Below are 10,578 nucleotides of genomic sequence, written 5' to 3' on the forward strand. Positions count from 1 at the left end.
ACTGATTTCACAATTTTTTTTTTTTTTTTTTTTTTTTTTCATTTTCTTGTATACGAAGTATAGAGAAAATATTGTAAACGTCAAAAAATTCGAGTTCAAGATTTTGACAAATTTTTACACGTCTGACTTTCCTCAGTGCGGAAAAACAATTTTTTTTGCCTTATTTGGCTCCTTTTGGCATTATTTGACATCATTTGGCTCCTTTGTCTGTGAGCACGATAACTCAAATGCTTGTATACTGATATTTGTTATATGGAATTGCTATCAAATTACAACGAAATAATGGAATTGCTACGAAATCCATTCACAGGAAGTCTATTTGCCTGACTGTTCGATAACAAGTGAACTTGATGGCTACAAAACGCAGAGAGCTAGACATATAAAATTTAGTATCTAGTATATTATACTTAGCAAATTTGGAATTAAATTCGTTAAAAATTTGATAATCTGTCAGTATATACTTTTGAATGTATGTAAAGTCAATAATTCATAAACGATGTGACTTAAATCAATGAAATTTGATATTTTGTGACTACAGCTGTAATTTTGAGTCAAATTTTGTTATTAATCGGCCAGATTCAGTAAAAGGCTCTATCCACATCAAAGATCTATATTTCGTAACTATCGTTCACCATTGCCATCCGAGGAATTCGTGACCTTATTCAAAGTCCACGATTTTATGCGGAAGAAGGAGGATAAGACTTTTATTGGAGAGTATGCGAGAAAGTTTCGAGGAAACCACTCTTACTAGATTTAATTTTCTGCTCTGATGTTTTTCAAGGTTCCCAAAATATCAACATCTTGTTTCATTTGTGATGTATTGAAATTTAAAAGAATGACTCCGAAATGTACATTCCCACCTTCCAAAGTAAGTTTTTGACAGACTTCTCAACTCAAGGTCTGTCGGTATTACATAACAGATTCTTCTTTACTTATGATGGGATTTTTTGAAAAGTAGGTTGAATTTCTATGTCCAACATAGTTTCTTCATAGTTCAATGCAAAGGTCGTTCATTTCCACAAGTCCTCAAAATTCTGCGCAGTTTCATTATAATTGTTAGCACAGAAATGTATGCATATCTTGTGCATTTTCTCCTTTTTATATGCTGCCATCTACTTAAAATATACTTATAAAATTTATATTGAGTTGACATTATATATAATTAATAATCCCATAAGTCGAGTAGGTAAATGAGAATATCTAAGCAGATTCATGTTTCTTTGGTGAGTGTAATAATGGTAGGGTATTGAGATATCTCTGATGACGATATGTACTTCCTACAATAGACCTGTTGCTGGTAATGGTCGTTTAGATTAATTGAGATTTTTAAGACGCAAGAACGATTAAGTTGGCTATGTTGCGTTTTATAAAAACAAACAAACAAAGTATCAAAAACCATATCAATCAAACAAAACATATCAATTTATGGATGGTTTGTTAAGACTTCATTTTCCGAGGAATTGTCGTGACAACGAGGATTCATAAAAACTCAGAAAGCAGAGCGCAAATGAATAATTAAATTAATAAAACTCATATAAGTTTTTGAGTTGGCAGTTAAAGTATAGTATTTCATCCTTTATCAAACCAGCTGGAGGGTCACCTCTGAATTTTCCCGCGTACTATCTAAATAAAGGTGAATTTGTATTTTAGACGCGTTCTTCCTAACTGATTGAAATCAAAATTTGATACAAAACTACAATGGCAGTCATAAAATCACATACCAAATTTGATATATTTAAATCATTGCGTTTATATGCCTTTGAAAGTACAGAGCGGCATACGTTCATTCCCTTGTTGGATTTGGCTCAAAATTTAGTATGTGTCTACAATACAGATATGTACCGAATTTCAAGTATCTAGATTTCTTCGTTTTGTAGTTATCGTATTCACACAAATTCGAACAGCCGGACAGAAAAATTTCCGGATTTTACTCAACATTCGATAGAAATTTACAAATTTGGTGTAAAGACCGTGTAGCAAATTTCACCCGTCTAGATCAGAGCATTTTTGAGTATCGTTGTCATAGACAGACAACTCAGATAAATCTAATACGTGTAGATTCGTCAATATCTCGAGTTCAAATGTTTTGTTACCTTATACTTCGTATACGAGAGAGTAAAAATGAAAAAATAAAATCTTAACTACCCAAAGCAGTAATGTTTTAAATACATCAGAACTGTTGCGAATATATAATAAAAATCTTTAAAATCAAGTATGTGTGAAAAATTATTAGTTGTGATGTAAGATAATTAAAAAGGAAATAAACTTATATTAAGTATAATCTTTTACAAAGTTACATTTAGAACAAACCTGAAAACGGCAAAAAATGTTGTAAACTTTAAAAAAATATATTTATTATTTTTTCTTTCATATTTTATTGACTAAATCTTAAGACATAAATCAATATTTAGTTTGCGAAAATGAGAATTTGAACACTCATAACATATATCTAAGTAATATTTTGCATACGAATGTATGAAACGTATTTTAAATTCCCATTAGAAAACATCTTTTTCCCGTCTGTTGAATAAATAATATGAATTTGTTAAGCGGATCTAAACAAAAATTTTCGAATACTTTTCTTGCAACATTTCATTTCTCGTAAGAGATAATTAAATAGAATCTTTTCACCATATTCTGATGCATTTTATTAGAAAGAAATAAACGCTTCATTTTAATATGACAAAATGTGTTTCTTGAAATTTCGATGTATCATGTATTTATTACTTAAATTAACAGACGACAATTTGCATGATACTGCAACATTTTAATTAATAAATTCAGGTACATTAGATGCTTCTTTCACTTTTGAATTGATAGAACTTAAAATCATGTAAATTAATTTAAAATTAATTAAGCACCGGTATTAAAAAGGAAACTTTGCCTACGAAGTATTTTAATGTTATCAATATGTATAAAATGCTTTCAGACTTTTAAGATTGAAAGAAATTTGATACTAAAATAGGCAACATTTTAAATCCTTAGAAGAAAACAACTTCTCCGTTTTCCAGGAATTTCAATCTTTTCTTCCTTTCCTTCTTTCCCAAGCTTCCAGACAGTTGAAGTTCCTTTTTACATGCTACTCACATTTCAGCATTCTTTTCGGTGTAAAATTTTTAGTATTTTTAAAGTAAATCGAAAATGCAATTTCAAAAAAAAAAAATGCATATGCTTTTTTATTTATATGGTTACTTAAAATTACCAATAAATTGCTTGAATCTGATCTTTAAAAACGTGATTGTCTTTGCATCGCATTACAGAATTTCTTGTATTTAATTTAAATTTAATCAATTTCATATAGTTTATATTTCATCAATTTAAAATATAAAAATCATTTCGATATATTTAACTGTATTTTTCTCCTTTCATATAAAAACTGAAACAATATTCAATCTCACAAAGAATGTGCGTCATTTAATTAGAGAATAAAATAAATTCTTAAATCAAGAATCACAATTTAAATTTTTTTTAAAAAAATCTTATTTTATGAAAAAGCTAATTTTTTAAGGCTATGTTTAGTTTAGTTTTAATTGCTGCTGGAAAATTATTTTGGAATGAATACTGCAATTTTGAGCCATAGTCAGATGACGCGGATGATACTAGAACTAGAGCATCTCCAAACTTCCACAACTCAGAATGAAACTCAATCGTATACTTTTCTATATTATTAATCAATGGTTAACTGGACTGTAATAAAAGTTTACAGAAGCTTCTAAATAGTATGTGATTAATTTTTTTCAAAGTGTTCTTGGCGTTTAATTACTTGTTTTACACCAGTGTTTAACTGGCTATACATATATCATTTTACTTCTATTGTAAACTTCTTATTCCATATTGAATTTTATCAGTTTTATCTATGGTAACTGAAGGTTATTAGTGAAATGTTAATCAATCATCTCTCATTACGGAATGCAGAATTAAAGCTCAATTCTTGACCAATTCAGAGACAGACCAAAAATTTTTAGATTTTTTTTTCTTTCCCACCAGTTAAGACAAAACTATATCTTTCCATAGGAAATACTTGAATCACTTGGCTAACGTTACTGCATTAAAGAAACAATTGGCAGAGAGTTTTGGCTCGCTCGTAGACTGTTTGTTGTAAATAAATATAACAGATAGTTTTTTAAAAATACTTAGCCGCCTTTCGCGATCAGATTGCTGACTTTTCCCGGATTATTATACTCTCAGATTATCTACTTTTTAGGCAAGTAAATGAATAATATGGAATTATTTTATTATTTCAATTTATTTGATGCGACATATAACTACGAATTTAAATGAATCAATCTGCAATAACTTATTGCTAGTACAAATTAAAAGTGCATGTACTACAAATAAAAGCAAAAGTGAAAATTCTATTTCGTAATTATTGTCATATGATATGGTCATCTATTTTTATAGATAAAACATAGCAATTACCAATCTTAAGAGGGCAAGGCCATTTTCTCGCTCGATTAAAGTTTCTGTTTGATACCTATATTATCATGTGAAAACACGATGTTGTTTCGGTTTGATGTTTTTGAAATCACAAGATGCGCGGACAGAAAATTTGCAATTTATAGCTTTTGAGGCATCAAATTTTCGCTTTTAGGGTTATTAAAAAATGATAAAAAAAAGGTTGTCACATTTGGCGACTTATCGTCATTATAGACGTCATAATTTCATCTTTATAGACATGAAAGAAGTCAAATTAAAGAAAAGCAAGCAAAAAAAAAAATATCAAATTGCCTGGACTTCGCACTTTCTCTATTCATTCCGAAATTTTGTGAATAAGTTGCAACGTCTAAGCATAAGAATTATCATCAAGGGAAAAACACCAAACGAACACTTCTCGCAGTTTTCTCTCTAACCGGTCGTTAAAATGAAGTTAGCGCGACTTCTGCGTCTGAGCATTATGTGGCGCTGGATTTACTGCTAATTAGCTAATTCGACATAGTTTGTAAAGCATTTGTGAACTCATTAAAATTTTTCTCTTTTCTGCGTCGTTCTATTACCATACTAAACTGGATAGGACTTCAGTTGTTCTAGAACTCTAAGCTCCCAACAAGAAATATTTCCACTAATTCTTGATTGTTTGCTTTTTTAATTATGTAATAATGAAGCTTAAATATATCTTTGAAGAGAATTGTGCCATTCCAAATGCATAAAAAGGATCCCAAATGCTTGCAATCTTCAAATAATATTTTCAATCGCTGAATGAAATAAATAGTTACAGTTATGTTTTTAAATAATATTTTAGGTGCTTTCAGTTCATGCTCATTGTGGTTAGGTGGTGCATATCGCTGATAAATGTCGATGCTCGAAAGAGTATGTCTCCTTCTAGGCGCTTTGTAATTTTGAGTAGGAATATCTGTGAATTAGTTAAAAAGAAATTGATGACATGATATGACAATTTTCAAAGCGGAGAAAGTGCAAGTCAATAATTGTAATTTGCATTGCTTAGGTAGAAAAGATTTTTTTAGATATATCAACAGGTTGATCATAAAAAATCTTCCCCGATATATATATGCTCTTAACAATCAATCCCCTCAATCAATCGAAAAGAAATGTCTGATATTATTATTTAAAAGTATCCGCTCGATATTATGATAGGTCAAAAGAACTGTCACAATTGCGGTTATAGGGAACAATTTCCGAATGGCAACACTCACGTTTTTCGTACGTAAACTGATCAACGCTTTGAAAAATCATAAATGCTGTTGAAACGTACACGTAAAACATAATTTAGAAGCTTAAAATATTTACATTGTCAAAGATATGTAATAAAACAAGAAAGGAGAGGAGAAAAAATTCAGATTATTGGAATTACAGTTTTTCAACGTGTCCTCTCTTCGCAGACGATAATGCTGTGCATATATCAAATTATTGATAATAGTAACAAACGAAGTGGAATCTATATAAATTCACTTTTTACAGCATATTTCAATTCTGACAGATCTTGTGGATTTGATATATATAATTTCAGATAAACTCAGAACCAGAAATCCATCGAAGTGTAATAGAAATATCGCAATGACCAGGAAACTGCAAAGTTAGGGAAGATGACTTTGTCACCAAAGTACTGCTGCGTCACTTGTCGAATACATGTAGCAAATTTGTAGGAGTACCCCCTTGAATATATACAATGTCATTAGAAACATTTCACTGCTATAATTCTGACGTTACATAACTCTGCAATGTTAATGTATATCGAGCGCTTATAATAGTTTATTTTTTCATACCGTGGAAATGACTTCTTCAAAGATATATGGATTAAGAACGAATGTGATGTGATAGCACCATACATCCACTTTAATTTAGTGTAAAGGCACTGGTGCCATGTCGTAAGGACACTCTAGCCATCCCAGTGACAACTACACTTGGAGTTTACTTCCCAGTTAAGAATATGTCCCTAATACCCACAGCATACCTACCATCTGCTATCTTTATCATAAAAGAAAAAAATTACAAAATTCACTATATTGCTTCTCATCTCCAGGTTATAATATCTTGACGCGCTGGAACTGATAGGAAAAACCCGGAAAACAGATCACAGAAAGTTGAGATTGTAAATTTCGGTTCATTCAAATTGCGAACAACTGCTTTTTCAGTATGCAATGGATCTGCAGTTTTATTATGAGCTTCCGCAATGACTTCAACATAAACAGATGGTCACCTTGACTTCGATGTATAACCATCGGAGGGGGGGGGGGTACCTAGAAATGAGGATGAGATGCTTCCGGTATGGTAGTTGGATCTCGCCACCCTGGTGGGTACATAAATAGATGGGGGATCTGCCTCCTCCCATCGATGACGGGATGTACTTCCTTCTGGAAGGGTTGTACCGTGGCCGGTGATGGCCCTTCGGACTCAACCACAGTTCCCGCCAATGTTGTTGTTGTGGCGGTCCGGCCATTCAGTATTTTTATCTGTGTGCCTTCGGACGGGTCAGAGAGTCAGTGATATGACTTGACTTCGATCTATCACATGTGCATCATGTTTCTTGAGTTTTTTCAACCAAATAACGTACAGTTATTATGAAACATGGAGCTTTTCTTAGCTTATGATTTCACCGCAAACTCACACTGCTTCGCATCTGAATGGTAGAATTTTCCCTGATTAGATGAAACAGCTTTCTCAATAGGGTTACAAGTATTTAAAATTTTCCAGAATGATAGATCGGACTTTTTCCTTTTTCTTATTTTGATAGATTTTTTTTATTAGGTAAAAAGTGTTTTTGTTTAGTTTTTGTTTTTAGCAGAAAATGTCTTTTAGATAAATTAACACAATTTCAATTAATGTCAATCCATTTAACATGTAATTTTCAATTCTCTAAACTGTTTAAACAGGCTAATTCGAATTTCTTATCCTAATTAAACTGAAGTATAAGTATAAATGAGAATAACTGTATGGATTTTAATTCAACAAAATGTTTTTCGAAATTCCGTAACACGCCTACTAAAAGGCTTATTTGTATTTTGAGTTTTTCAATGCAGAACACTTACACAGTAATTATTAATCAAACAATATCTTAAAATTGTGGATTATTATATCTATTATATGTTGCGCGGGTCCCACCACCTTATCCTTGAATGACGTACCGAAAACCTTTTACTCATTAACACTAGCTGCAAACACCAACTTGCAAAGTGAAGAAACAATACAATAAATAGCACTTTGCTCATTTTGTATTTTGCTTTTGTATCGACGAATTATAATTTCGTAATTCATTGATGTCACTTTTGCTTTTTCATTTAGCTTTTCTGCATTTTTTGAAAAAAATTTGAAAGGGAGCTTCAGCCTTTTGCTATATATGCCCAATGCATTACAGTTTGTTTGTTTTTTTCATAAAATTTTCATCGTAAATGTTTTTTACTGTATTATATATATAAAAACGTAGAAAAATAGCAAAATGTTGCAATTTTAACTGCAATTTCCGCTTCGGGTGCTACTTCCAGTTTGGGTTTGGTTCATGTTATTTGTATTCTTCTAATGTACTTAGGAAAAATGGCAAGGGGTTTTTGAAAGAGAAAAGTCTGATCTATAAAAAAAAGGTCTACACATTTTTTTCTCGCCAAAGTTGTTGGAAATCGGTGTTTTCTGCATAATAAACCTTAAATAAATCCATTATATAAGGTAATTTCAAAGTAATTTTCGGGTTTCGAAAAACAATTACTTTATAAGTATAGATCACTTTTCTTTATTAATCAGGGACTGAAATAGTAGACGTTAAATTTGTATTTCCTTTTTCCAAATGGAGCACAAACTGATTCTGCTGTTCAGCACTAAATGGAAAGAAAAGTTTAGTTTTCTGCATCGTATATCCAGAAGGAAATACTAATGAATAGACAACCTACTGTGCTTTAAAGAATATCTTTTTTGCTTCCGAGTAGTCCTTCAATATTTCCACATTCCATCAGGAGTGCATTTTGACCTTGACCTCAGATAGGCTTGTAAAAGGCCCACATACACAGTGAATCTACGATGGAATCAGATATCGAGCTCGGAACCTTCCAAAGCCGAAACCTTACCATGAGATCACGGCTTCAATAATTTAAAAACAGAATGTAAAGAAAGGAAATTATAAACCTCTCAGCTTAGCTTCTCCTTACAAATGTTCAATCGTTGATCTCCGGCAGACTCATCATTATTAAATTGTCCCGAAATTCGGCATTTAGGTCAGATAACCAAATGTAAGGAAAAGTCTGTTAGAGATTTTTTTTTCTCTCGGTTATAATGTATTTCTATAGTTAAGGAGTTGAGTCTTTAAGAACATAAAAATAGTCGACACTAGAGTGCAGACTTGAGAAATTCGTTTAGGAGAGCTAAAATGCATTTTTCTCCCCTATTTCATCTTTAAAATTGAGTATTATCTTTTTTTTTTAATGCCCTACTAGATCTTCAAAAATACAGTCAATGTTAATTTCCACACCGTGAAGCCATTTAATCCGCTCTCTGACTCAAAATTTCCCTTATCGACTTTATTATAGAATGGCGTGTTTAAAAAGAAGTCCTTTTTCAAAATGGACCCGCTTCGGCAGAAAGAGCGAAGGGCGAAAAATGAGTAAATCGTGTGAACATTTATTTTTATTCTACTGGTAACGGGTAGTAGCGTTGCTGAAGATACATTAACTTCTCGGAACAAATGTATCTTCGGATTCGGTGCTCTATTTTTCAGTGGAGGGTGTTAAGTCGGGATTTTCTAAGCTATTATCGGTGGAAAAGGGGCCAGGTGTTGCGGCTCAGATTTGAAGAAAAGAGAACTGTGGGTTCTTTTGTGTCAAAAGCAAAAGTTTTGTTTTCGTGAAAAAACAACAAGGATTAAGCTTTTTTTTTGCCTTCCTCATCCATCCATTTTTTTTCTGAGCTTTTTTTTTGAAGAATTGTTGAGTCCAGTGCCCCCCCCCCTTTTTTTTGCCTCAGTTCATTTGGAGTGGATAATATCTAATCCTTAGTTAGCTTTTTCCATATTTCATCAGTCCCTTTTTTTCATCTTTTCCCAAGTTATATGTTTTTTTCCTCAAAATATTGGAAAAATTCATTCAGCGTAGTCAAGAAACTTTTTGCTGACGTTACACTAAATTTATTCCTTGGAGAAACTCCTCCTTTTCTCCATACATTCACGAAAAATGTTACATCTTATTTTCGTAATAACGTGTAAAAGTTAAAATTATTAACCATTTTTATTTTTTTAAATTTATTCAGTGCATTTTTTTTTTCGAATTTTGAAAGCAATTAAAAGTATTTGTCATGTATCGATGTAGATAAAAAAAAGTGATTGTGAGTCCTACAGTACAAAGTATAATATTTTTATGATGTTACTCAATATTTTTCATGCCTTATAATATAGTGAAGATCTCATAGATATCATCAAGCATCTTGCCACTAGGAAATGTAGCTGTCCTTTTCCTTTCTATAGTCTAAACTGACAAGTCCATCGTGAAAGCTCTAACGGGCCTGCTTTACTGCGGAAGAAAATGTAAGAAAGTTTTTCAAGTTTTAATAACTAGCCAAAGCCTAAAACTAATCACAAATTGGCTATTCTGACCCACTGGAAGGCACACGTAAAAACTTGAATGACAGGACCGGCGCAACAGCCACACTGGGGGAAACTGAGGTTGAATCCTAAGGTTCATCACGGCCACGGTACAACCTGTCCCTAAAAAAGTACGTCCCGTCATCGATGGAGAAGCCAGACCTCCACCTTTTCGTATACCCACAGTGATGAGAACCAACCACCGTACCGGAAGCTTCTCATCGTCAATTACGAGGTGTCCTCCCCTCCCCCATGAAACAAGTTTAAAATCAAAAATGCAGTCAAATCTTGCGCAACAAGCACTTTTCATAAAGAGGGATTAGCAAACCAAAATGCAAACAGGTGACTCGTTTAACGAACAATGTTTCAAAGAATGAGTGGCGTGTGGACACCGTGACGTTACATGCTGGATTGTTCTGTATCAGTTTGTGTTGAATTCCTGTTTGAAGAAAATTCTTATAGAAGAAGGAGTTTTGGGTAGATTGTGTTGCCGAAAACCCCTCAAGAGGTTTCAGCAAGAGCTGTAATCGACCAGATTGTCTCTCTGGCCAAAATTATGGTAT

The sequence above is a fragment of the Argiope bruennichi genome, chromosome 8, assembly GCF_947563725.1.
Source record: "Argiope bruennichi chromosome 8, qqArgBrue1.1, whole genome shotgun sequence".
Taxonomy (NCBI): domain Eukaryota; kingdom Metazoa; phylum Arthropoda; class Arachnida; order Araneae; family Araneidae; genus Argiope; species Argiope bruennichi.